The sequence below is a fragment of the Oncorhynchus mykiss genome, chromosome 1 (genome assembly GCF_013265735.2).
Source record: "Oncorhynchus mykiss isolate Arlee chromosome 1, USDA_OmykA_1.1, whole genome shotgun sequence".
In the NCBI taxonomy this organism is placed as follows: domain Eukaryota; kingdom Metazoa; phylum Chordata; class Actinopteri; order Salmoniformes; family Salmonidae; genus Oncorhynchus; species Oncorhynchus mykiss.
In genome coordinates this window covers 43543020-43570524 of record NC_048565.1, presented here as the reverse complement: position 1 = coordinate 43570524, position 27505 = coordinate 43543020, and the positions used below count along the sequence as shown (strand labels likewise).

At 43.7% G+C, this 27505-nt stretch overlaps 1 protein-coding gene across 1 annotated transcript in view; it reads right to left on the bottom strand.

Moving 5' to 3' along the window:
• Positions 1-27505, bottom strand: part of tmtc2b (transmembrane O-mannosyltransferase targeting cadherins 2b) — a 177527-nt gene that overhangs the window by 62057 nt on the left and 87965 nt on the right. The gene's annotated exons all lie outside the window — the stretch shown is intronic.

Sequence of the window (27505 nt, the reverse complement as noted above, 5' to 3'; positions counted from 1 at the left end):
TATTGCGGGTGTAGCGAAAGGCTTGTGTTCCTAGCTCCAACAGTGCAGTAGTATCTATCAATTCACAACAATACAAACAAATCTAAAAGTAAAGTAATGGAATTAACAAATACATAAATATTAGGACGAGCAATGTCGGAGTGGCATTGACTAAAATACAGTAGAATAGAACACAGTATATACGTACATATGAAATGAGTAAAGCAGTATGTAAACATTAGTGACCAGTGCTCCATTATTAAAGTGACCAGTGATTCCATATCTATGTACATAGTGAAACAGCCTCTAATGTGCAGGGTTGAGTAACCAGATGGTAGCCGGCTAGTGATGGCTGTTTAACAGTCTGATGGCTTTGAGATAGAAGCTGTTTTTCAGTCTCTCGGTCCCAGCTTTGATGCACCTGTACTGACCTCGCCTTCTGGATGGTAGCGGGGTGAACAGGCAGTGCCTCCGGTGGTTGATGTCCTTTTTGGCCTCCCTGTGACATCGGTGCTGTAGGTGTCCTATAGGGTAGGCAGTGTACCCCCGGTGGTGCGTTGGGCCGACCGCACCACCCTCTGGAGAGACCTGCGGTTGCAGGGTGGTGCAGTTGCCATACCAGGTAGTGATACAGTCCGTTCCAGAGGTTAATATGTTGCTTGGCAACAGAAAGGTCACCAGTTCAAATCTTCATATCCCATGTTTCTTGCTAATTCAAGAACAACTATCAAAAGTCTCAGGTCGGGTCCCAATGGAAGATGAAGAGGAGAGACAGTTTCACCTACTCAGCATTACTTCAGGTAAACAGCATACAATGGCTATGCTTCCCGACATAAAGCATTAAAGCTGTAACTTTTTGGGTGACCCGACCAAATTCACATATAAATGTGTGTTATAGATCTGCCAGTCTTATTGAAAGCAAGTCAAAGAAGCGGTAGATCTGTTCCATGTACACTATTTCTATGCTTCCAGCTCTTAAGTTTTGTCTTTGCGTCTTTTACACTTTTAGTTTTTTACACCAGAGTCAAACAACTGAAAATATCATATCGTTGGCTATGGGAAATATATTTCACAGCGGTTTAGATGGTACTCTGATTCTCTACAATATACTTGCTTGTTTTGTCACATAAACTGAAAATAGGCTAACGATTTGAATTTTAGAAACCAGGAAATGTACGGAGCAATTTCTGCATAGTGCATCTTTTAAGAAATCCTTGGCTTTCATGTTATGAAATAAAGAACTAAAGAACTTGCTCTAACGGATGTTTAAACCTATTACAACCACAGGACCATGACTTTTAGAAAGTTAGCCTAACTCACCATGAACTTAGTGGCTCTGCTCAAGGGAAGCGAATGGACGACTACAGCACTGCTGACTCCAGTATTACACATCTTGATGAACACCACACCAATTTCACAATGTAATTTGCTGTGGTGTATGGTATCTGTGTCAGGAGTACGTGAAAGGGCATGCTGCAAGACAGGGGAGCTGATGTGTAAGTACGGCCATAGAGACTAAGGGAAAGTAGGTTAGCAGCCCTATAAGGCAGGAAGACATAAGGGCTCACTTCCCCTGGAACAGAGGTTAATATCATATCTATGTATCATAGGACTCCACTAGGAGGCGTGATGGACACAGAGGAACGTGGCATTTAAAGCTGACCGCAGTAGGATTAGCCATTGTGTCAGTTCAAAGGACATGTCATGGCTATTACTAAAATAAACACATGAACAAAGGGGATTATGGTCAATGTCATCACCCCTTCACCTCGGGCTTGTCCTCCGCAAATAATAGATTTTACTGTACAGATTTTAGTTGAAAGATGATCTGACCCTGGGATAGCCTTGTCCCAGATCTGTTTGTGCTGCCTTGCCAACTGACCATAGGAGTTGGCAAAAAAGCACAAACGGATCTGGGACCAGGATAACTGTGGGACGCTCTTATGACATTATTAATTTGTGCGAGGAGCTGAAATGAGGCAATGGATAGAACATGTAGAGATATTGTGACCATTCCACGTCACATCTGATGATGACAGAGCCGTACCCCATTTCAATTCTTCACTCTGAATCTTTCAACAACAAAAAAAGCAAGATACGAGACGTCAACAGCTGTATGGGTCGCTGCTATGTTCGAGTGACGTTAAAAGCAGAGCCAAAAATATGTTGATGTGGTTTAGGTTGTGAATTAAGTAACAGCGAGGAAGCACAGCTTTGGGTTGAAATATATATGACAAACATAAAAAAGAGGATAGCGGCAACGGGACATTTCATGCTTTTCTACAGATATAAATCAGCATTGTTCTTGGTGGCCGTGAAATCCACCCCACATCCCAGATCCCCCTGCCATTAGGTCCCACAGTTCTGTCCTCTGAACTTCACGTGAACCTGTCGGTTGTCCGTTTAAAAAAAACTACACAAATCTGGCTTTACACACACTAAATCCAACTCAAAAAAAAGATTATAGTGCAAAGTAGCTCCGCCACTTCTCAATCTAAACAAGCGGGAGAAACTGTAAATAAGAAGATGTGGATTTGGAAGGGGACCAGGATCTGCAGCTGTTGTAGGATGCTGCCAGGGAGGTCAGAGTGCTGTGGTGTTAATAACACCTGCTGCTGGGGTTCTGGACAGGATTTACTGAGCGCCGCGTCACAGTGCTTTCACACCATTCCCCGGGCCTGGGCAGGGGCTTAAGACACCACCTCTGTGTTTAGCCAAGGCGCACCAGGGGGGAGGGATTTGAAGAGGGGCTCCGCGTGTTGGATGTGGAGCTGGGACTGGAACTGCAGTCTGAGTGGGCTGGGAGCCAGAGGCAGCTCACGGAGTGCCACGTAACAAATGTGACGCCACCACCCCACTCTGCAGGGCTGAGCTCGCTGCGGATGGCTGCCTCTGACTCTGGCTTGGGCTCTGCCAGGCAGATTTATCCCTGTTGTGATGGGACCACCTTCCAGCAGGGCAGAAGGGCATTTGAGTCTCCTGCTGACTGTGTGCTGCTGATGGCTCTCTCGCCCAGGGCGTACGCATACCCAGTACCTGGCTCTGGGACAAACAAGTATGTCATGCTAACTCTCTAACTCACTTCCCAGCCTCATGGGCACAGTCCAACACCACCATGCAAACCACATGTCTGTTGGAGTTTTCTGTGTATGCCATGCTATTTCCTGTGTCTCTGTTAGGTACAGGCTAATACCTTAGGCAGAATGGCAAACATGAAAAGAGCCTTTAATGACATTTCAACACACACCATTTGTGAATTCTACACTCTTTCATATATGGACTCCCTTTACTGCCTGGTTTAGACTAGCTGGGGAAAATTGACTGCAAAACAGAACAGGATATCAGTTGAACAAACAGGAAATGCATTGTGTCTGCTAAAGAAAACCTTTTGAGGGTTCACTGGCCGGTGTTGGAGAACTTGATGCGCATCACTATTATCTCATAATTAAACAAACATGTGCCTCTCCCTAATATGCCTCCAGTTAAAATGTCCTCCTTTCAAAAGCACAAGTTCAATTACGGGCCCAGCAAGGGGTCCCCGAGTGCCACAAATCCATTATGCTGTGAGCCAAGGAATTCCAACTTTGTCTATTTTGTCTATAATCCCGTTTAGCTTGAAATAAGTGGTTTAGCACTTCCCGGTAGGAGGCATAAGGGATATTTCTCCCCCTTTTTTCTTTTTGTATTTCAACTTTATGAGGAAGGCAGGTGAAGAAAATATCCTTGGAGATGATGAACAATTACAGAAAGTATTGGTGCTTTGAATGCCTTTTTTTCTCAACACTTGGGGTGGAAACGAGCGGAAAGAAAGTTTGATCCAAAAATGGTTACTGAGAGCTGCCACTGATTTGTAAGAGAGGTGCTCTGCCATTGATTAGGCTTGAGAACTGGAATTGGCAGCGTTCCAAAAAACAAAACATGTTTGTGGCAAACCGGTTTTCAATACCAAAGCCTATATGTTCACTGGCTTAGACCTTGCTGTTCACTTTGTGCTCGTTTCCTGAAAACTGATATATTCACACCCTCCACTGGCTAACATGATAACCAGCTTCATGCTGGCCTGTCTTGTACCATAGCATATTCTGTGTTCTCTCTCCTTATCTGCAGAGTTTGTTCAGTAAGTAAGCAGTGAATCCTGGTGAGTAAAACATGCTGATTGTTTGCAGGAATGACAAGATAAGAGTCTCTGTGTATTACTTCCCAAAAATGTGTGATGGATAACTAACGTCTGGCCAAGGTTTCCTAGATGGTTTAGAAAACTCATCTCTCTGGGAAACCAAATAGTGCCTTAGATAAGCTTCTCTGGTTAGTGGGGAAATTGGGAAGGAGCATGAGGCTGTACAATGTAGAATGGACATTTTCCATTTTATGATTTTGTCCTCAATATTAGTCAAATAAACCCGTTGATCCGTTTGTCAGAAGAGCGACCAAGTAAAAACACACATTAAATTCAACTGAACCGTTGACCAATTAAACAAACAGCCAAAGATCTACCTGTCACACACACACTATAACAAGTTAAAATAAGGCATAGGTGGTGTCATAACCTTGACAGTGTTCACCTCTAACGACCACAGAGCGTGACCAGGACTCATGTGACCCCTGTGGGCCACATGGTTCGAGGGGTCACGGGGTCAAACCTTCAGTGGGTCAGCCACAGCAGTGGCCTGTATCAAAGCATTTAACCTGGGTAAACATCCTCACAGCCTGGACACAACCCACAGAGTCAGCTGGTCCTGGTATGGAAGTTATGGAACCCCCTGAGTCAAGAGACAGTCATGGAGAAACCCACAGGAGACTTTGGGAACGGGCCAGAGATGAGGCAGGAATCTGGTTGAGATAAAAAACGGACATTAATTGACTGTGAGAAATTTAAGATAAGGGAAATAAAAACACGGGGGCTTCCGGCAGAGTGGCAAAGGCCAAGAAGAGGGGAAGATGAGAGATGATGGCACACCATCACTTCGCATGAGAGGAAATTACTTTCAAAGAGCATAGCTCATGGGACTGACAACATTAATCCAAAACGGCTATCTGGGTGCTCACTGCTGTGCTTTCAAAGCACTTTCTTTGCTTTCCAAACTGACATGGATTAGATGTTCAATGACAGCCTATATACAAAACCCAGGACTATAGCCTTGAAACTGTTGAAACTAAAATGCCTTGAGTTACGCCAGCCTTTATGAACCATAATCACAATCAGCAGATGACCCCTTTCAGAACGATACATTCAACACCTCTCTCTCTCTCTGTCTCTCACCATTTAGCACACTCATTTGACGTTCCAATCATCCCCTCTGCTCATTCCGAGGAAAGCACAATCATACACACTCCTGTTGAAGCGGTTCCTTTCTCACCAAAGATTGGTGACCCTGTTGTGAGGGTCAGAGAGGTTCCCCTTCCCCCTGTGTCTTAATCAGAGCCCATTAATGTCCCTCATAAGTAGCAATCAGTCATGGCGAACCTGAAGAGCCTCATTCAAAGTGTAAAAACGACACGTTTCCCTCTCCTCAACCTGAGGGAGCCTCCTAACTGGAGGAAATATAAAAAAAGAGCACCCCTTGGTAGGGAATGTGCTGCATTAGCAGGAACGTTACAGTCTCTCCCTGAAGTATGATTGGGGTGGTCTAACACCAACCTAAAGCCTTAGGAAACATAAACAGTCAATCAATGTGAGATCCTACAATTGTTAAGTTTGAGTGATTATCGTAACTTGAGTGTGTCTGAAATGAAAACCAAACTTCACAACATATTCCAAAGTCCTGCTTGGCTGTGTGATAACTACATGACAATTTGGCTGAGAGAAGATGCTGATTCAAGTTTGCTTGCAGGAGGGACGGAGGAAAGACGGAGGAAAGAGGTCCTGGAGTTTGATGTTAATTCAGCACGATCCATGAAAACTGCATGGATTTGGGATTTCTAAAGAGCTTCATGCTGTGCGTTCCCAGTCGCCTGTTGGTTGGCAACACTGTTTGAAAATGTAAAGAGCTCAGCTCTCTGCTTTGGTTTCTCACTCATTACCACGCCATTTGGCAGATCAGACCTCCTGCATGCAGGCTTTAGACTGGGTTTAGAGGCAATGTAAGCCTCTTCACAGAACATGCATGAAATGAAGGAGGCAGACAGGAGATCCAAGCCAAGAAGATCTGCTGTCAGAGCGCTGTTAGAAGCCAATCACTTTCACTTCTCTCAGAGAGGGGTCATTTCGCAGGGTGCCTTTCTCTGGATGTTGTTGTGATGTTTTGTCTTGATAAGGTCCACTGCATTTCAGTGACAAGGTAACATTAGCGCTCTTTGTATTGGCCACACTTGACCGGAGAACACTTCAATAAAGACAAAGTGAGGACTTGCGGTTTGACAATGAATCGCTGACGCAGGTTTATATGGAGCATTTAGAGAGTAATATTGTTTTTAAGGTCAAATACCACCCGATAATAAGCTATTTGACATTCACCCTGGATCTATTCATAATGGCTATTTCGGTCATAAATATGAGCGTGAATTATAGTGTCTACAAAAAAGTCAAATATTACATTTAGTGTGTGTGCTTGTGTGTGTGTCGTGAGGAGGAGAGAGGCGGGGCAAAGCGAATGCCTCTTTTACTCAAACAGAATAATCAAAATCTCATCACCCCCCCTCCTAACCTCCCGTCCCCAACCCAACCCAACCCACCCCAGCCCAGCCCAGTCTCTCCTCCCAACCACAATCAACTCTCCTTCCCTTCCACCCAACTCTCCACACGCCCACCTTGCATAACGTTATCAATGTTGGATGGAAATATAACATGAGGATAGCACGAGAGCCTTGAAAGAAATGTAACTTTTTCCTTCTTCCCTCTATTCGTCAGCATATGATGCACATGTAGTTGACACCAGGCCCTCGCCTCTGTAGTCTGATTTTAAAAGCCAGACGTGGAGAGGATAGGGTGAGCTGACTGTGTGTGTGTGTGTGTGTGTGTATATATGTGTCTGTGTGGTGGAATATTGGAGCCATCCTCTCCATTGAGTACAAAATGAGTACTGTCAACTCCTACACTTTAATTACAGAGCCCTCAGTGGAAATCCTGAAAAAAATATAATATCCTACGCTAGAGTGCCATAAGGTCGCGTTAAAGATATTGACTAAAAACAGATTTTAAAAAATATTATACTGGTGACGATTACTGATCAATCACAATATTTTACTCAAATTATCGGACACTTAATCTGAATATTTCCAGGAGACATTTAGAACTGACTAGATCTTGCCCTTTCGTTTTTATTTTCTTTCTTTTTACAGCTATCTAAAAAGCATTGAACAAAAAGCATTTGCTGACTACAAAATGTTCATTGTTGTGGACTAGTGTCTGTGCTGAAGAAGTATTGAGTCACCGTCCTAGCCTACATGACATGGCATACAGTATATATTAATGGAAAGGATGGTGACACTGAAGGACACAAGGAGACAAAGATGTTTTATGCCCTTGCAGGAAGCATTCTGTCCCAAAAAAAATGAAGCGAGAAAAAAAATCAGGCGAGAGAGAAAAAAACTTCTGCTAGAAGTGTGGGAATATTCTAGGAGGCATGACTGACTCCTTCCTTTTGGTCTCCCGACCTTCCCTTGTCTCTCCCTGTAGCCTTGGATTCCAACCAGAGCATGATAGCTCAATTCTGGCTCCACACAGCAGCATTTTGAGGGGGAGACAGGAGACATTCCCAGCTGTGCTAGCACAGGAGGTTGGCACCTCAGGTGATTGGTTCCGTTTTGTTCTTCTGCCATATTATGGCATCACAGTTTCAGTGTTTGGGAAACAGTGTTTTTGATGCACTGGAGTTGATGATGAATCTGGGAAAGAGTAGTTTATCTGCAATATTCTTATATAATATATGATTTATTGTGAATGGTGAATCTCAATGGTGATTGCTTGGGTTAGAACATACAAAGGACGACTCACTTGCTCTATGCAAATATTTTTCTGTGGAGTAAAATGTCAAATAAGTCAGAAAATATGAAACATCAGCCCACAATTCATTATATGGTTGTCGTGGACTTCCGATCTGGTTTTTGTTGATCCCTTTGTGGTGTGTAGACATCTTGTTGCATACAAAACAAACCTTTGATCACTCAGAACGAGAGGGAGTTTCATCAAAGTGGGTCTTAATTCTGCTCAAGTGGCATTGTTTTGAGAATGATTTTCCACAATTTGTATTCATGTTTACAGGCAGATTGTCCAATGTGGCTTCGCTACGCCGCTGTGATAATCGTTCCAGTGTGTCACAATGGTGAAATTCAAATTTAGTCTGAGCCAAGACAGTTAATCACAAATTACAAACTTAATGTTTCAGGATAAGAACTCTGTGGCTCAGCAATAAAACTAGAGCTGTGGGGAAAATACTGCTGTGGAACATCATTCAATCACTCAATCTTTCATGTTTGCACAAGCTAATTCAGCAAAATACATGTGTCTAATCACAAGGACCTGGTTTGGAGTGAGATAAATGACCTAAGAGCTAACTCACTGGTCATAATAATTGGTCTTACAGTGCATTCGGAAAGTATTGACTTTTTCCACATTTTGTTACATTACTGCCATCAATTTACACACAATACCACATAATGACAAATCAAAAACAGGTTTTTAGAAATGTTTGCAAATGTATTAAAAATAGAAAACAGAAACATGACATTTACATAAGTATTCAGACACTATACTCAGTATTTTGTTGAAGCACCTTTGGCAGCGATTACAGCCTCGAGTCTTCTTGGGCATGACGCTACAAGCTTGGCACCCCTGTATTTGGGGAGTTTCTACAATTGTTCTCTGCAGATCCTCTCCATGCTCTCTTCCTCTCTGTCAGATTGGACAGGGAGCATTGCAGCAAAGCTATTTTCAGGTCTCTCCAGATATGTTAGATCGGCTTCAAGTCCGAACTCTGGCTGGGCCACTCAAGGACATTCATAGACTTGTCCCGAAGACACTCCTGCGTTGTCTTGGCTGTGTGCTTAGGGTTGTTATCCTGTTGGAAGGTGAACCTTCGCACAGCCTGAGGTCCTGAGTGCTCTGGAGAAGGTTTTCATAAAATATCTCTCTGTACTTTGCTGCATTCATCTTTCCCTTGATTCTGACCAGTCTCCCAGTCCCTGCCACTTAAAATATCCCCACAGCATGATGCCGCCACTGAAAACATCCCCGCAGCATGATGCTGCCACCACCATGCTTCACTGTAGGGATGGTGCCAGGTTTCCTCCAGACGTGACGCTTGGCATTCAGGCCAAAGAGTTCAATCTTGGTTTCATCAGACCAGAGAATCTTGTTTCTCACGGTCTGAGAGTCTTTAGGTGCCTTTTGGCAAACTCCAAGTGGGCTTTCATGTGCCTTTTACTGAGGAGTGGCTTCCGTCTGGCCACTCTAACATAAGGGCCTTCTTGTTGGAGTGCGGCAGAGATGGTTGTCCTTCTGGAATGTTCACCCATCTCCACAGAAGAACTCTGGAGCTCTGTCAGAGTGACCATCAGGTTATTGGTCACCTCCCTGACAAAGGCCCTTCTCCCCCGATTGCTCAGTTTGGCTAGGCAGCCAGCTCTAGGAAGAGTCTTGGCGGTTCCAAACTTCTTCCACTTAAAAATGATGGAGGCCATTCTGTTCTTGGGGACTTTCAATGCTGCAGACATTTTATTTGTTTAATGTTGCAGACATCTGTACCTCGACACGATCCTGTCTAAGAGCTCTACGTACATTTTCTTCGACCTCATGGCTTGGTTTTTTCTCTGACATGCACTTCCAACTGTGGGACCTTATATAGACAGGTGTGTGCCTTTCCAAATCATATCCAATCATTTGAATTTACCATAGATGGACTCCAATCAAGTTGTAGAAACATCTCAATGATCAATGGAAACAGAACACACCTGAGTTCAATTTCGAGTCTTATATCAAAGGGTCTGAATAGTTATGTAAATACGATATTTAAGTTTTTTAATATGTAAATGTGGATACATTTCAGCATACCTGTTTCCGCTTTGTCATTATGGGGTATTGTGTGTAGATTCATGAGGGGAAATAATAATTTAATCCATTCTAGAATAAGGCTGTAACGTAACAAAATGTGGAAAAGGTCAAGGGGTCTGAATAGTTCCGAATACACTGTATATGGTCACTGTGATTTATTGTCACTGTAACTAACTGTGACTGTAATGAAATGGTATGTATGACCGTGAGCAAGAGCAGTGTGACAATGACAGATGGGAATTGCCTGAGACAGGGTCTAGGACAGGGCTGGAACCAGAGGCTGGGTGGGGACTCTGCGAGGCCTCCAAGGCATGCACCTACCTGGTTGGCGACTAAAATGTTGCGTTGTTGTCCTTTTTTAAAAACTCGCTATATTATATTACTGTAAGAGCGAGAGGAAGTTAGTGGTTGATGCAATGCAGAATTTTAAAGGTCAGTGGAGTACCTGGATGTCCTGCATGAAATCAACAGAGAGAGAGAGGTTATGTGAACATTGCAGTGCATCTGCAACTCTGCATGTCCTAAAATACCCAAATAGACCAACGGATGTCAGATGGAACATTGCCCTTTGAGAATGTTTCGTCCAGAGCCTGCCTCTTTCTCTTTCTCTCCATCCTTCTCTCTATAGTATGTATTTATTTTTGTCCCTCTCTCTCTCTCTCTATCTCTCTCTCTCTACCTCGCTACTCCTCTCTCTACCTCACACCCCTCTCTCTCTGCCATTTCCACCCTATCTCCTTCCTCCCTCTCTCCTCTTTCTCCTTCTCATCTCCAGAAGCTTCGGCAGCGGGGTGATGTGGGTGGATAGTGGTCTGCTAGCTTTGACTGCTGCACTCAGAGAGGGAACACAGCCCAGACACATAACCATAGCAGACAGCTAGCCAATCACTTCAGGTAAAAATGGGACCACTGCTCCGCTCTGGGTGAGCTCAGTATAGACTCTATTGATGTTATAGGACAACATACTGGAGAGCTCTCACAAATACACCTTCCTATTTGCTGTGCCTTTCTTGGGTTCAGATGTAAAATAGCAGAAAAACAAGCAATATTAGAGTATATTACTGACCACTCCATAATACAAAATGTAGTGAAGCGATTTAAAAGTAAAACATTTGATCGGAGAGGATAACAGGAGGACCATCCAGGTCCTCCTCTTCCTCCAAGCCAGTCGTGAAGAGGCCACGACAACACCATTTCCCCCTCAAGAGACTGAAAAGATTGTCAGAGGAAAGCCCATAAAATTGCCAGACTCCAGTCTCCCAAGTCATAGACTGTTCTCTCTGCTACCGCACGGCAAGCGGTACCGGAGCGCCAAGACTAGGACCAAAAGGCTCCTTAACAGCTTCTACCCCCCAGCCATAAGACTCCTGAACAATTAATCAAATGGTCACCCGAACTATTACATTGACCCCCCCCCCCCATTTGTTTTGTACACTGCTGCTACTCTCTGTTTACTATCTATGCATTGTCACTTCACCCCTACCTACATGTACAAGTTATCTTGACTAACCTGTATCCCCGCACACTGACTCGGTACCGGTACCCCTGTATATAGCCTCGTTATTGTGTTACTTTTTGATCTTTTTTTTTCATTTTTTTTCTTAACTCTTTTTGAAATGCACTGTTGGTTAAGGGCTTGTAAGTAAGCATTTCACAGTGAGGTCTACACCTGTTCGGCCCATGTGACAAATGAAGTGTGATTTGATGTGATTTGAGATAACACATTGTGGTTAATAATGCAGTATTATCTGGCTGCATTGGGCACATCACAGTGACTACAGTGCCCTCCTCCTTTCTACTCCAAAATGAGCTGGTTCTAGTTGAGGACTTCACATGTCTCTTTATTGTCTCTTCACTAGAAAAAATATGAATAGCTTTGAGTTCCAAAACAGTAGTTTGTGACAGCGCAATCACAGTTAGATTAATATCAATTAACCTGAGGGTGTTTGCAAAGCATACAAATCATGTTATTCATCAGCGGTCAAAACAAACCACTGAGTGTTCTCATAAAATACTAATTAAAATGGGGAACAGGAGTAATAAGTAAAAAATAATATAATATAAATTCTTTGTTCTGAATCTCTGGTGCATGGAACTAATCTCACTGAAAATCTGAATTCCAAGACACTGCACAGACGAAGGCATGAGCTCCAGATTCTTTCGACTACTGTAAATGTGACCAGGGTTATTTCCAGCCCAGCGTATAAATCAAACATGCTCAGTGAAAGCCTTAAAGATCATGAAACAGACAGCCTCAACAACCATAGAATCTATATTGAACCTAAAGCATGACAGTTCCCTGGATCGGGTGTGTACGACACTTCCCACTCTTTCTGTAGCATGCAGGTCTGGGGGAAAGCGAACAGAGAATCAATGGAAGAAGTTTGGAATAGAAGATGGCGCCGACGGACATGGCAGCTCTGCTTCTAGCTCCTAAGCTACTTTTCAGTATACTTATTTATTGTGTGTTATTTCTTACATTATCAGGCAATAACTATTTTGGTGCTATTACATACAGCAGGAAATAACTTTTGGATATGAAATACGACTTTCCCGAATTGGATCCTTTGTTTGTACCCCCCAAGGCAATTGAACATATCCCAGAAGCTGCTCCAAGTCCCCGCCGGCTGAGAAGAGGTATTCGGAGTGGACTTCTAGTCCGATTCGGGTGGAGTGCACACCATTTACCGCTTCCTAGTATATTACTCGCTAATGTTCAGTCCCTTGACAATTAAGTAGACGAGCTCAGGGCGAGGATCTCCTTCCAGAGAGACATCAGTGACTGGCTCTCTCTGGATATACGGTCCCTGTCCATACAGTCAGCTGGGCTCAGTGCATCGTACAGACAGAAATAAAGAACTCTACAGGAAGAAGAAAGGCGGTTGTGTGTTTCACAATTAACTACTCATGGTGTGATTGTGATAACGTAAAGGAACTTGGGGTCCTTTTGTTCACCCAACCTAGAATACCTCACAATTAAATGCCGACCATATTACCTCCCAAGAGAGTTCTCTTCGGTTGTAGTCACAGCCGTGTATATTCCCCGTCAAGCCGATAACACGACGGCCCTCAAGGAACTACACTGGACTTTGTGTCACATCTGTCCTGCAACGCCCTCTACTGCTCATCCTGTGTCTCCTTGACCTGCTGCCATTCCCCCAGTACTCTCTCCCTATCTGTCTCTGTGTGGGTGATTGTGTGGGCGGAGACAAGTGTGCTGGAGCTAGAGCAGATCCCCACCAGCTGCAACCTGTTCCATAATCAAGACCTCTACAAATACTCAGCCCTGCCACTTCCACGCTGCCAGATTGCAATCTCTGTTCAGTCATTCTATGTTTCTAGCCGTTTGTTACTATTCAGATCCTGTTATTCTGTTGTGCCTGTTTTCCTTGCCTGATGCTGTTTTCCTCTCCGCTACAGTTCTGCCCGTCCTGACTATGGTCCCTGTCTCCAGTCCCATGTCTTGCCATCCTGCTACTCTGTCCTGGATTCCCCACTCTACTACTCCCTTGGATTCTCCTCTGGACCTGCTTACCCTGTCTCAACCCCTCTCGCTCCAGCCTCAGACTCCGTACCTGGTTTCCAGCAACCCACCCGAGCTTCCCCTGACCTGCACTCCATCTCCCCCTGTGTCTCAATAAATACCTTGGTTACTTCATCCCAGTCTCCTAGTCTGAGTCTTCTCTTGGGTTCCCCTGTTCCAGTTCCACTTTGTGCAAACTGGAAACCACATATCCCGAGGCCGCATTTATTGTAGCTGGGGATTTTAACAAAGGAAATTTTAACAAACCAAAAACCGTGGATAGATGGCAGCATTCGAGCAAAACTGAAAGTGTGAACCACCGCACTTGACCACTGAAAAGTGACTGGGAATATGGTTGAATAGAAACAGTGTAGTTATTCTCTCCGTGAGGCAATACAACAGGCAAAATGTCAGTACAGAGACAAAGTGAAGTTGAAATTCAACGGCTCAGACACGAGACGTATATGGCAGGGTCTACAGACAATCACAGATTACAAAGGGAAAACCAGCCACGTCATGGACACCTACGTCTTGCTCCCGGACAAGCTAAACACATTCTTTGCCCGCTTTTAAGATAACACAGTGCCACCGCTGTGGCCTGCTCCCAAGGACTGTGGACTTTCGTTCTCCGTGGCCAATGTGAGTAAGACATTTAAGCGTGTTAACCCTCGCAGGGCTGCCGGTCCAGACAGCATCCCTAGCCGCATCCTCAGAGCATGCGCAGACCAGCTGACTGGAATGTTTACGAACATATTCAATCTATCCCTAACCCAGTCTGCTGTCCCCACTTGCTTCAAAATGTCCATCATTGTTCCCATACCCAAGAAAGCAAAGGTAACTTAACTAAATGACTATAAATTATATGATCCCTAGTGCTAGTTAAGGATAATATCACCTCCACCTTACTGGATACCCTAGACCTTCTTCAATAGGAATACCCAATAGAAATGCATACCCCAATAGATCCACAGACGATGCAATCGCCATCGCACTGCACACTCCCCTATCCCATCTGGACAAGAGGAATACCTATGTAAGAATGCTGTTCATTGACTATAGCTCAGCCTTCAAAACCATAGTACCCTCCAAGCTCATCATTAAGCTTGTGGCCCTGGGTCTGCAACTGGGTCCTGGATTTCCTGATGGGCCGCCCCCAGGTGGTGAAGGTAGGAAACAACACATGTTGGCTGATCCTCAACACCGGCGCCCCACAATGGTGCGTGCCAAGCCCCCTCTGTTCACCCATGACTGCGCGGCCACGCACGCCTCCAACTCAATCATCAAGTTTGCAGACGACACAACAGAAGTAGGCCTAATTACCAACAATGGCGAGACAGGTAGGAGGTGAGGGCCCTGGCGGAGTGGTGCCAGGAAAATAACCTCTCCCTCAACGTCAACAAAATGAAGGCGCTGATCGTGGACTTCGGAAGACAGCAGAGGGAGTATGCCCCCATCCACATCAATGTGACCCCAGTGGAGAAGGTGAAAAGCTTCAAGTTCCTCGGCGCACTGACAATCTGAAATGGTCCACCCAAAGAGACAGTGTGGTGAAGAAGCCACACCAGAGCCTCTTCAACCTCAGGAGGCTGAATAAATTTGGCTTGCCCCCTAAGACTCTCAGAAACCTTTACAGATGCACAATCGAGAGCCTCCTGTCGGGCAGTATCACCGCCTGGTATGGCAACTGCACCGCCCGCAACCGCAGGTCTCACCAGAGGCTGGTGCGGTCTGCCCAACACATCCCCGGGAGCATACTGCCTGCCCTCCAGGACACCTACAGCACCCGATGTCGCAGGAAGGCCAACTAGATAATCAAGGATATCAACCACCCGAGCCACGGCCTGTTCACCCTGCTATCATCCTGAAGGCGAGGTCAGTACAGGTGCATCAAAGCTGGGATTGAAAGACTGAAAAACAGCTTCTAACTCAAGGCCATCAAACTGTTAAATAGCCATCATTAGCCGGCTACCATCTGGTTACTCAACCCTGCACCTTACACTATTGCCTCAACCCTGCACCATCTGGTTACTCAACCCTGCACCTTACACCATTGCCTCAACCCTGCACCATCTGGTTACTCAACCCTGCACCTTACACCATTGCCTCAACCCTGCACCATCTGGTTACTCAACCTTGCATCATCTGGTTACTCAACCCTGCACCTTACACCATTGCCTCAACCCTGAACCATCTGGTTACTCAACCCTGCACCTTACACCATTGCCTCAACCCTGCACCATCTGGTTACTCAACCCTGCACCATATGGTTACTCAACCCTGCACCTTACACCATTGCCTCAACCCTGAACCATCTGGTTACTCAACCCTGCACCTTACACCATTGCCTCAACCCTGCACCATCTGGTTACTCAACCCTGCACCTTACACCATTGCCTCAACCCTGAACCATCTGGTTACTCAACCCTGCACCTTACACCATTTCCTTCAACCCTGCACCATCTGGTTACTCAACCCTGCACCTTACACCATTGCCTCAACCCTGAACCATCTGGTTACTCAACCCTGCTGCTGCCCTATGTACATAGACATGGAATCGCTGGTCACTTTAATAATGGAACACTAGTCACTTTAATAATGTTCACATACTGTTTTACTCATTTCATATGTACATATTGTATTCTACTATATTTTAGTCTATGCCACTCTGACATTGCTCGTCCTAATATTTATATATTCCTTAATTCTATTATTTTACTTTTAGATGTGTGTATTGTTGTGAATTGTTATATATTACTGCACTGTTGGGGCTAGGAACACAAGCCTTTCGCTACACCCGCAACAACATATGCTAAACATGTGTATGTGACCAATAACATTTGATTTGAAACTGCTTGTGAGCAGACGGGTTCTAAATAAAGGAAAGAGAGGATAAGAAACGGAGAGAGAGGGAAATTGAGAAAGGGTCTGTAAGATATTTGGAGCGGCCAGCGAGCGGATCTTTGTTTTCAAGGAGATGTCATGTTCCTTTCTGCTACTTAGTGAGTGTGCTCTGTTTCTCTCTCTCTCTCTCTCTTCTCTTTTGCTCACTCTCGCAAAGGGGAGAGCCAGGGTCAGAGCCTTGGCTGTCTCCGACACGATGCGTGTCAGCTCCTCTTATCCCTGATGAGGGGTGGGCCAGAGAAAGAAAGATCTCGAGCTCCCAACTCCCGTCACTTTCCATCAACGCAGGTCCACCACTATAGCCAGTAGCTGTAGAGCTGGAGGACGGAACAGTAGAGACCTGTTCATTCAGCATCAGTGGAATTTCTACACATTATAGCGTTACTTGATATTAGCTTCTGCAGAATGAGGAAAAACACTGAAAACAAAGCCTTACTGTTAACCGTGTTCCCCATTTCAATAGACTGCACTGCGTCTACTCTTCGGAGGAAACTACTGTATCTGCTTCATTTCTAAATAGACAGAGCATTAGAAGGACGCATTTTACCTGAACAGTCTGCGTCTGGGTCTCCTCTCCCAGGTGAGGCCCAGTGGAGTGTATCAATTCACAGGTGGGTGAGGGCAGGGGACACTGGCTACCTCCACTATGCCCACTCCATCACACAGTGACAGCAGCCATTTAGAACATCAGACATCTGTGGACCCCTAAGTATAAGACTCTGGAGGGTCTCACATGGCAAGAACATGTCACGTCTACATACAGGGAGCACAACTCACATGCACCTCGCACACCCTTACATATACTCACACACACCTGGCCTCTCCCATGAAGGGAGACACACTACCAACATTTTAGACATAGCAACGCCAGAGGTCTGCCTGCCTCTTCTCAGACAGAGAGTCTGCAGCACCTGAGCCAGGCTGGTTACACTGGGCATGCTCAGTCCACTGCCAGAAACATAACTGATAACAGCAGTTTGAGGAGAGTACATCTACAGACAATATATGAGGTGGTTCTATATCTAAATAAAATAAAATCTAAATAAAATAAAATACAATTTTATTGGTCACATACATATATTTAGAAGATGTTAATGCGGGTGTAGCGAAAGGCTTGTGTTCCTAGCTCCAATTGTGTAGTAATATCTAACAAATCACAACAATACACACAAATCTAAAAGTAAAAGAATGGAATGAAGAAATCATTTCAGCCTCATGAGGGAGAAGAGGCACTACCGAGCCTTCTTCACGTCTGTACTGGTGTGAGCGGACCATGTTAAGTCCTCAGTGATGTAGACACAGAAGAACCTGAAGCTCTTGACACTCTCCACTGCGGCCCCGTCGATGTGGATGGGGGTGTGCAACCGCCTCTGTTTCCTGTAGGCCACGATCAGTGCCTTGGTCTTGCTGACGTTGAGGGAGAGATTGTTGTCCTGGCAACACACTGCCAGGTATCTGACCTCCTCCACTCATCGCAGTTGGTGCTCAGGCTTACCATCAGCAAACTTGATAATGGAGTTGTGTGAGGCCACATAGTCGTGGGAGCACAGGGAGTACAGGAGGCATGCAAATTGAAGCAAACATGATGCAAGTGCTGCTCTGTTTTCTCCCCTGTTTGAGATGTTATGGCAGAATGTACTATTATGTGGGCACAACTGTCCACAGTCACAAACAGAGGAACTATGGGCCTTCACTCCCTTTATACAAAATCTAGACTGCACATCAAAAGGGAACTATTTTAATTTCAGTCATCATAAAATGTTTACCCAAAATCGCGGGGGAAAAACATTTAGTTCTCTTCTCTCTTTTCTAATTTTTAAAGCTCCCGAGTAGACAAAACTCTTTGTCACACAGTTGTCGAAACGTTTACTTTAATAGCCAACAAACAAAGCAATTTGCTTGATGGAAAAACATTGCATACGCCAAGTCCTCAGGAAATACTTTTTTACTGCACATTGCTAATGAAGAAACATTCTGAGCTCATATTGAAAAGCAATGATAACGTTGGCCAAGCTAGGTGTACTAATTGTATCTTACTTCAGTATCTGTTATCGGAAATGAGCCTATGAACCAGTTCCACGTACAACAATAGCTAATAAAACAGTTTTTTTTCCACATAAAGATAAATCAGTTACACCACAAATGTGAGCGCTGCCAGCCATGTTATATTTAGTAGGCTCAATATAGGCTAGCATGCTATTCTTCCATAAATGCTACAACACTACATGATGAATATCCACGTTTTAAAGAGGGGCTTGAATAAACACACTCTGACAGTGTAGAAAATGATTCCCATCCCTATTGACTACATGTCTTGGCTGTAGTCTAGGATTGGAATAGAGTCTAATCCTGACCTGTTGAAAATAGTGCAGAATGTGATATCCCTAGTGTAAACATTAGGCCAGACTCCAATACACATGTACCAGTGTAACTGTAGCTAGCTAGAGCAAACGGGACAGTCCTAATATTTGTGGCAGGATATATCATAGTTTGTTTGTTTGTCAAAAAGACGTTGACTCTTAGAAAAAAAAAAGTGGTACCTAGAACCTTTTAGGAATCTTCGGCTGTCCTCATAGGAGAACCCTTTCAATAATCCTTTTTTTGGTTCCAGGTATAACCTTTTTGGGTTATATGTAGAACCCTTTCTACAGAGGGTTCTATATGGAACCCAAAAGGGTTATACCTGGAACCAAAAATGGTTCTACATGGAACCAAAAAGGGTTATCCTATGGGGACAGCCAAAGAACCCTTATAGAACCCTTTTTTCCAAGAGTGTACTAGATGTACAAAATGTCTAAGTCTGTATGGTAATTAAAAACAGCTGTTTAATTGTAGTGACGGGTGACTGGCTGGAGGAACACTGTGTTTTTTAATTTTTTTTATAAAGGGGGTAAGCAGCAACCAAGAGCATCCAAGAGCTCTACCAGGTTTCTCAATAAAACTCTCCCCAGAGAACTAGGAAGAAGAGGCTGCCAAGAGCTCAGAGACCCAGCCTCCAGCCTCTCTCTCTCTCTGTTAACCCAACATGTGCTCATTCACTTATTCCCATCCTCTCTTTCTTTTTTCAATGCACACACACACACATACAATTGCCTCTCACACACGCACACCTCTTTGTTGCTTGACTATGTCAGGAAAGGGAAATACTGAACACCAGCATATTTGATGCTGATGATATTTCATGCTGACGAGATGAAATCTATCATTCCAACAAGCACATTATATATGAAGAAAATGGAACACAATACTAAGCATATGATGATGATTTACGTTTATCATCAGTCTTGCGCACAAACTGCTGCTTCAGCATATCTACAGTATCTAAAATCCACATGCCTGCAATGTGTCTAACGATCATTGAAACCAATGACATTTTAAATATTAAGGAACTTTCTTTTAGCATGCCTAAACACAAATCCCAATGGTGGCCGTTTCAGGTTGACAGCAGCGACACATTTGATGTGACCTCACTGAAAAGAGGGTAAAATAATATTCTGTCCTTTCGAAGAAAGGCATAGAAAAAAACTAATTATATTCATGTATTCTCAGTGCTAACAGTAGCTTGCATACAAAAATGGTCTGGGGAAAAAATCATGTCATTTCCCAGGAAATAGCACATGCTAAATTAGGAGTGATGGACCTCTTGGTCTTCAGTTCAATAACATGCGTTTTTCTCCCCTGCATCTGTGTGACAGGGCTTCATAACTGACCAATCAGCGGCAAGCCGTTCGAGGTGTAAATAGACATGGACAGCAGCCACTTAATGCTGGCAGAGACAAACGCACATTAGCATGTGAATAGCAGCTCCAACAAATTAGGCTCGAATAAAGCAGTGTTTTCGGAGGTGCCAAGACTCATACATGTGGAATGGAAGGGGTGCAACAACAACAACACTCCAATAAAACGTGGTGAAATATGTAGGGATTTTCACATGGCTGATTACTGTGTACAGTGTACACCAGTGGTTTGTGTTCTTGGAGGGTGGGCCAGCTAAAACTGGGCTACACAGAAAGAGCGAGCCATTCACATTAGTCATGCACATTCTCTCTTTAAAAGTCACTTCTCGTATTTCTTACAAAATATTTATTTATTTCTCTCTGTCTCTCTCTCCTCATCACCCACTAGTAATAGCAATGTGTTGGCAGTTTCGTTGGCTGGTTTTATAGACAGAAAACCCTGCACTATGAATCTGTCAAGAAGAAACCACAACTAGAAAAGTTGACCAGTGGCCAGCCACTGGCATAGACTAGAGTGGACAATGATTTAGCAAGACAGAAATGGCAACAAATGAAACCTGCTGACTGGTCAGTCCGGCTTTTCAGTGTATACAGAGCTGATGGAGAGCGGGGACTGAATGTCAACGCTGAATGTGTAGAATCTGCACTATACAGTACATAGTGTGCCAATAGCACCTCTGCTGCAGGCATTTGAGTTTGGCTGGCAGGCAATGGCTGGAAAAGGTCCAGGTTCTAGTTTTGTCCAGGTTCCATTGACTCAGAGGAAATGACTGGAGACACACACACATGCACTCGCACACGCACACAATGCTGGCCTCGAGCAGCTGAGATTATTCCCATGTGGCATTCCATGTTGTAACAAATGGACGCCGGTTATAGCCTGGTCATCCTCTATTAGTGGCACAATAAATACATACTGAAATCAAGGGATATTTTTTTAGCAGTTAGTATAAATCTTATTTAAACCTTTGGCTTAGCTACTCAGCAAAAAAGTTATGCACAGAGATCACATTCCAAAATATCCATGCCATAGATACCACAGTAGACATGAAAGTATGGCTGGGCAATATGGCCTAAAAATAATATCTAGATTTGAAAAAAAATGTATGGTCGATTTACAATATAGTGTATATCTAGATGAAATAAGCTTTGTTGTACATTTAAATGTTCTTTTTATTTTTTACATTTAACTAGACAAGTCAGTTAAGAACAGATTCTTATTTACAACGATGGCCTACACCAGCCAAACCCAGACGACGATGGGCCAATTGTGCACCGCCCGATGGGACTCCCAATCACAGCTGATTGTGATACAGCCTGGATTTGAACTAGGGTGTCTGTAGTGACACCTCTAGCACTGAGATGCAGTGCCTTAGACTGCTGTGCCACTCGGTTATATACACTGCATTTCAAACAGTCAGCAATAATCTAATGAATTCAGGGCTTGTGAAGTTACACCTAGGCTAAATATAAGCCTTCCACAACCATAATTGTATTATTTTAACAAAATAGTTTAACCTGCTTTGTTGCAAAAATCACTGTTCTGACTTTCAAGTCTATCTATGAAAATTCCCTTTTTGTTACAAGTTTAACCAGAACCATGCATAATGCACATTCACTTATAATAACTAACTTCTTGTAGCAGGCATTATAGAAAATGAACACACGTCTCCTGAACAATCTCTCAAACGCAAGCCCATGTGCTAGTGAGTAGCCAACTAATCTTGATATTTTATTTGAAAGTTGCTAGCTTACAAGGTAGAACAGTTGAACGGTTATGAACACACCCTTATGTCCGTCTCCAACTGTTTGAGCAGCATGTCAGCTTGTCCACTTTGTTCAGATGTTGAAATTGAGTGGCCTACCTTATTTCTCAGAATGAGAAAACGAGTTGCCAATTCCTTACACAATTGTGTTTTATGCTTATTGCACATTTATAGAACTCAGACTAGACAACTAGTAGAACAGTCTTTGGCTAAAATGCTGCTAGAGGTACCGCAATGTCGTGCGTGACAAACTGAGCATTCATTTTCCAGAATCAATGTTCATTGATCCTCCCGTTTTAGTGGTGTCTGCTCTGTGTGCAATTTTGAGGAGTTGAGACATAAAAAGGGTATCATTAAAAATATGAACTTCTCCTTTATTACAGTAAAATAATGCCTCAATGTATTTCAGTGTCAACACGACCGGTTCTGATGGACCAAACCTCAAATGCAAATAGCGAGTTGAAACCGCTTGTCAGAGAGGAAGAAGTGATCTCTCATCTTTGTTGTTGTGAGTGATGGGGGGAGGGGCTTGGTGTGTGTGTGAAAATGGGAAGGTGCACACGGCACAGAAGGAGCGAAAGAGATGAGACCAAAAAGACAACATGAGAACAAGTGGACATAAATACTCAGAAAAACATTTCTGTATTTTTTGACTGATTCTTGCAATACAAGCATTTGGAATATCGCGCAAAAACATATATCCTAATTCATCTAAATAATTTGATATATATCATCCTACATGGAAGGTGAATCCGGGTGAAAGCTATGATCTAGCCTGGCGGATACGAGTCACAAACGGTCGCGGCATAAGCCCAAAACTTTTAAAGAAAGAACCATTGTACATCGCACAGTTCGGGCTTGATCTGATTTATCTCTAGAGAAACTGGGCATTGCGCTCACAGAAAAAAAAACGAACGAAATGGAATTAAAATAATTGAACAGATGTCGGTCAATTGGTTGTTTAAAACTGAAACCGCACACAGAACACATAATGAAACAATGGGAGATTTACAGTGGATATAAAACGTTAATGTAATTGACTGAAAGCCACAATCAGATAAGGAACCCATTTCATGATCCTATAACGTTCTCGAAATGTCAACCTACTTCAGCTAAGAGTATAAAGGAAGATGTAAAATACCATGTTAACATGTTATCTAGAGATGAGGTGAGAGAGAATGAGTGATTTACAGTGTCCATATTATGACAGCCTCAGCCTCAAAAGGAGTTGGTGTCAGTCTCATCTGTTTGAGGCAGAGGCTGTCCTAATATGGACACCGTAATAGTTAGATGTTAAACAGTGAAACACAGTGGCAGACTGAGCTTTAACACCTTAGTTAATGCCTTATTTCTCTCCAATCTCCAAGCCTCACTTCCTAAACGTTGTATCCCTCCACAACGGCCTGTTCTCACACTTCCTAAACGTTGTATCCCTCCACAACGGCCTGTTCTCACACTTCCTAAAAGTTGTATCCCTCCACAACGGCCTGTTCTCACACTTCCTAAAAGTTGTATCCCTCCACAACGGCCTGTTCTCACACTTCCTAAAAGTTGTATCTAGGGTTGCACGTTTTGGGGAATATTCAGAGGTGGAGACTTTCTGTGAGAATCCAGGGGGATATGGGAATTAACGGGAATATATGGGAATTAACAGAAATATATGCAAATTAATATTAATACCATTTAAATGTAGATGTTTTTTGAATTGGATATATTTACCATTTCATATGGAGACAGAAACATAAACCTTTTACCTTATCATAAGTACACATAATTGCAAATGATTAAATCCTTCCAATAGAAATAAAAAAAAACGATTTAGTTATGAATTGAACTTTAATTAAATGAGTTGACTCTTCACATGGGATGATTTCACTGAACAACAAAAGAAAGGGAATATTGAATGATCCCCAATGATCCACCTAATCTCCCAAAAACGTTTTCAACATACATCTGTAAAATTATAGTCTAGAAACTAAAGCTTTGGTTGTCTTCCTCTCAGGCTTCCATGTCTTCTCCCTGGACCTCCTCAATGTCCACCTCTTGAACATCAGACTCTGAGGCCTCATCTTCACTGTCACTTTCATTGTCAGGCTCAAAAAGCCTCACATTTGCCCAGATGGCCACCAATTTTTCAACCCTTGTATTGGTTAGCCTGTTGCGTGTTTTGGTGTGTGTGTTCCCAAACAAGGACCAGTTGCGCTCTGAGACGGCTGATGTTGGAGGGATTTGGAGGATGAAGGCAACAGGGGTAAGAGCCTCAGATCCACAAAGCCCCTTCCACCAGGTGGCTTATGAGGTATGTTGGCATGACTGGCGTATTGCATCTCCATTCCAAAGCCCTTGCTTGGAAGTGTACTTTGCCAGACTGCCAAGAACCTTGCCCTCATCCAGGCCAAGGTTGCGAGTCACAGTAGTGATGACACCATAGGCCTTGTTGATCTCTGCACCAGACAGGATGCTCTTGCCAGCATACGTGGGGTCCAACATGTACGCTGCGGTGTGTATGGGCTTCAGTCAGAAGTATTCACGCTTTTTGATGTATTTCAGAACTGCTTGGAGCAACAGTGAAGTGGGCAGGGCAGTACGGATTTCTTCTCTTACATCTGCAAGCAGAGTCTGAACATCAGACAGGATGGCATTGTCTCCCTCAATCCGTGCAATGGTTACTGCTATAGGTTTCAGGCTGCTTACCACTCTCTTCCAAAATCTTGGAGAGACTCCTTCCCCTCCAGGAGACTGTCAAACATGATGACAACACCAGCCCAATGGGCGTTGCTGGGCAGCATCAATGTGGTGCTCTTATTCTTCTCACTTTGCTTGGTGAGGTAGATTGCTGCTATAACGTGATGACCCTTCACATAGCTAACCATTTCCTTGGCTCTCTTGTAGAGTGTATCCATTGTTTTCAGTGCCATGATGTCCTTGAGGAGCAGATTCAATGCATGAGCAGCACAGCCAATGGGTGTGATGTGAGGGTAGGCCTCCTCCACTTTAGACCAAGCAGCCTTCATGTTCGCAGCATTGTCTGTCACCAGTGCAAATACCTTCTCTGGTCCAAGGTCATTGACGACTGCCTTCAGCTCATCTGCAATGAAGAGACCGGTGTGTCTGTCCCTTGTGTCTGTGCTCTTGTAGAATACTGGGTGGAGATGATGTAGTTAATTATTCCTTGCCCACGAACATTCAACCACCCATCAGAGATGATTGCAATACAGTCTGCTTTCTCTGTGATTTGCTTGACCTTCACTTGAACTCTGTTGAACTCTGCATCCAGCAAATGAGCAGATAAAGAATTTCTGGTTGGAGGGGTGTATGCTGGGCGAAGAACATTCAGAAATCTCTTCCAATACACATTGCCTGTGGGCATCAGAGGTGAACCAATTGCATACACAGCTCGAGCAAGACATTCATCAGCATTTCTCTGACTACGTTCCTCCATTGAGTCAAAAACACTTCTGATTCCAGGAGGACCATGAGCTGTTGCTATCTTGGAGGACCATGAGCTGTTGCTATATAAAGATTATACTTTTTTTTAAATAAAAAAATCTATACAATTCGATGTACAGATAAATAGTTTGGCAGTTAGATTAAACCATTCCTTTGTAAGATTTTTTTAAAATTAAACATGTATGGAAACAGGTGAATTAACACTCCTTAGTTAGCAGTCTCAAGCAAGCTAAACCCCACATGGTAGCAAAAACTAGCTCGCAGAAATTGTTAACAAGTTAGAAATTATTTAAACACACTTCGCTGTAGACTTCTATTTACTAGTTAACAAAAAAATAATGTGTGTCATATACAATATATTCACCCCACCCAGTATTGTAATCAAAACTGACCAGAAAGCATGTGGTCCTTGGCTCAGACAATGTAGTAGTGTGGGCTCAATAGCATCTCATTAGTGTGCAAGATCTTGAGAATCAGCTATATGCCACAAGACCTAGAATTGCCTTATGTGTATAGCTAACTATTTTAATGAATTTAAACAAAGTTCCCAAAATTCCCGGGCTTAACTTCCCATGGAAAATTTCTGAAAAAAATCTTGAAATTTACCGGAAAGTTTCCAGCCCTTTGCAACCCTAGTTGTATCCCTCCACAACGGCCTGCTCTCACACTTAACGATGGGAAGTTCTTCATCACAAAGCTCAACGGCTCAACTGTCATCACCTGATATATCTCTGGGCCAGACTGTGAAGAAGTATATTTATTTCTGTTGTGTCCATTCCAGATCTTTACATATACATAGGCTGATAGGTTCGTAAGGCGGACATTGGCCTAATGACAGCGGCCTGTCCCATTCATACCAACAAAGTAGACATCTGAAATCAGGTGTCAACATTCATACAGATGACTTGGAGTCGTTATCACAGAAAAAGACATAATGTAACCGTCCATACTGTAAACGCATGAGACCTGCCAGCCTTAACGACACTCAAGTGATGGAAGTGATCTGTCAACTTTCCCTGCTTGTTTCCTCTGTGCTGGGGTTCAAAGATATGCAGTGAGTCTGTGATACTGCACTAGAAATGAACACCAAATAAGCCCAACTTATTTCTAAAGCATACTATCCTTTATTCCTTATTTCACCTGAAACAGCACAGGGAGAGAACACAGCCTCACAATGTTTGCTGTCCTATGTTGATCTAAATACAGACTTTCCCTTCCTTTTCCCCCATCAGAGTAAATTATGTTAAGTGTTGAGTAGGTGCAGGTAGACCCCATAACTCCATCATGGCCAATTCAAAGATGGCACTGCAGACAAAACATCCGTTACAAGCCTCTGATGTATTCAACTGATTTGACAGTAAAATGGGATCTACTTGTCATATGCATAGAATATGGCGCACAGGTGTTTTCCCAGACCATTCATCAACACCATGGCATAGGATAAGATAATCCATAGGCTCTGGCCCATCCATGACAGCATTGTGCAAGTAGATCGGCCTGTATTGGCAGGGGAGGTGTGTTTGTGTGTTGGGTTTCTCATCAAATATTTAGAAGCTGTCAGATATGAAGTATCCTCTCCTGTAGCCCTCCTAGCACTGCGTTCTCCCGGCAATGCCACGCCTGACACACTATTAGCAGGCCTGTCTGCCTCAGTCAATGTATGGGCCATACTCCAGAGGACACCAAGGCTCAGTTAAGGCTTAAATCATGAGTGAGGCCCGTGTAGAGACGAAGACAGCAAGGGGCCTCGCTCACTTTTTCACACTATGATGAGCACTAAAACAGAAAGGATAGATTTTCTTACTTTCTCTCTCTTTCTCTATTTTTTTTGTCTCTGTCATTCCCTCTCCCCCATTCCCACCAACTCTTCCCCCTCCCAGAAATGTGCTTCGTACATCGTCTGTATGAGTCAGCATCCTGTGGTGCCATCGGCCCTTCTTGGATCCCTTTTGTCACATTTGTGCACATGTTGTCATGTTGTGTCTTGTCTCTGTCCTTTCCCTTCACCCTGTCTCCCTCTGCTGGTCGTTGTTATGTTACCTTTTCTCCCCCGCTTTCCCCCAGCTGTCCCTTGTCTCCTCTAACTACCCGTTCCCCACCTGTTCCCTGTTTCCCTCTGATTAGGTCCCTATATCTCTCTCTGTTTCTGCTCCTGTCCTTG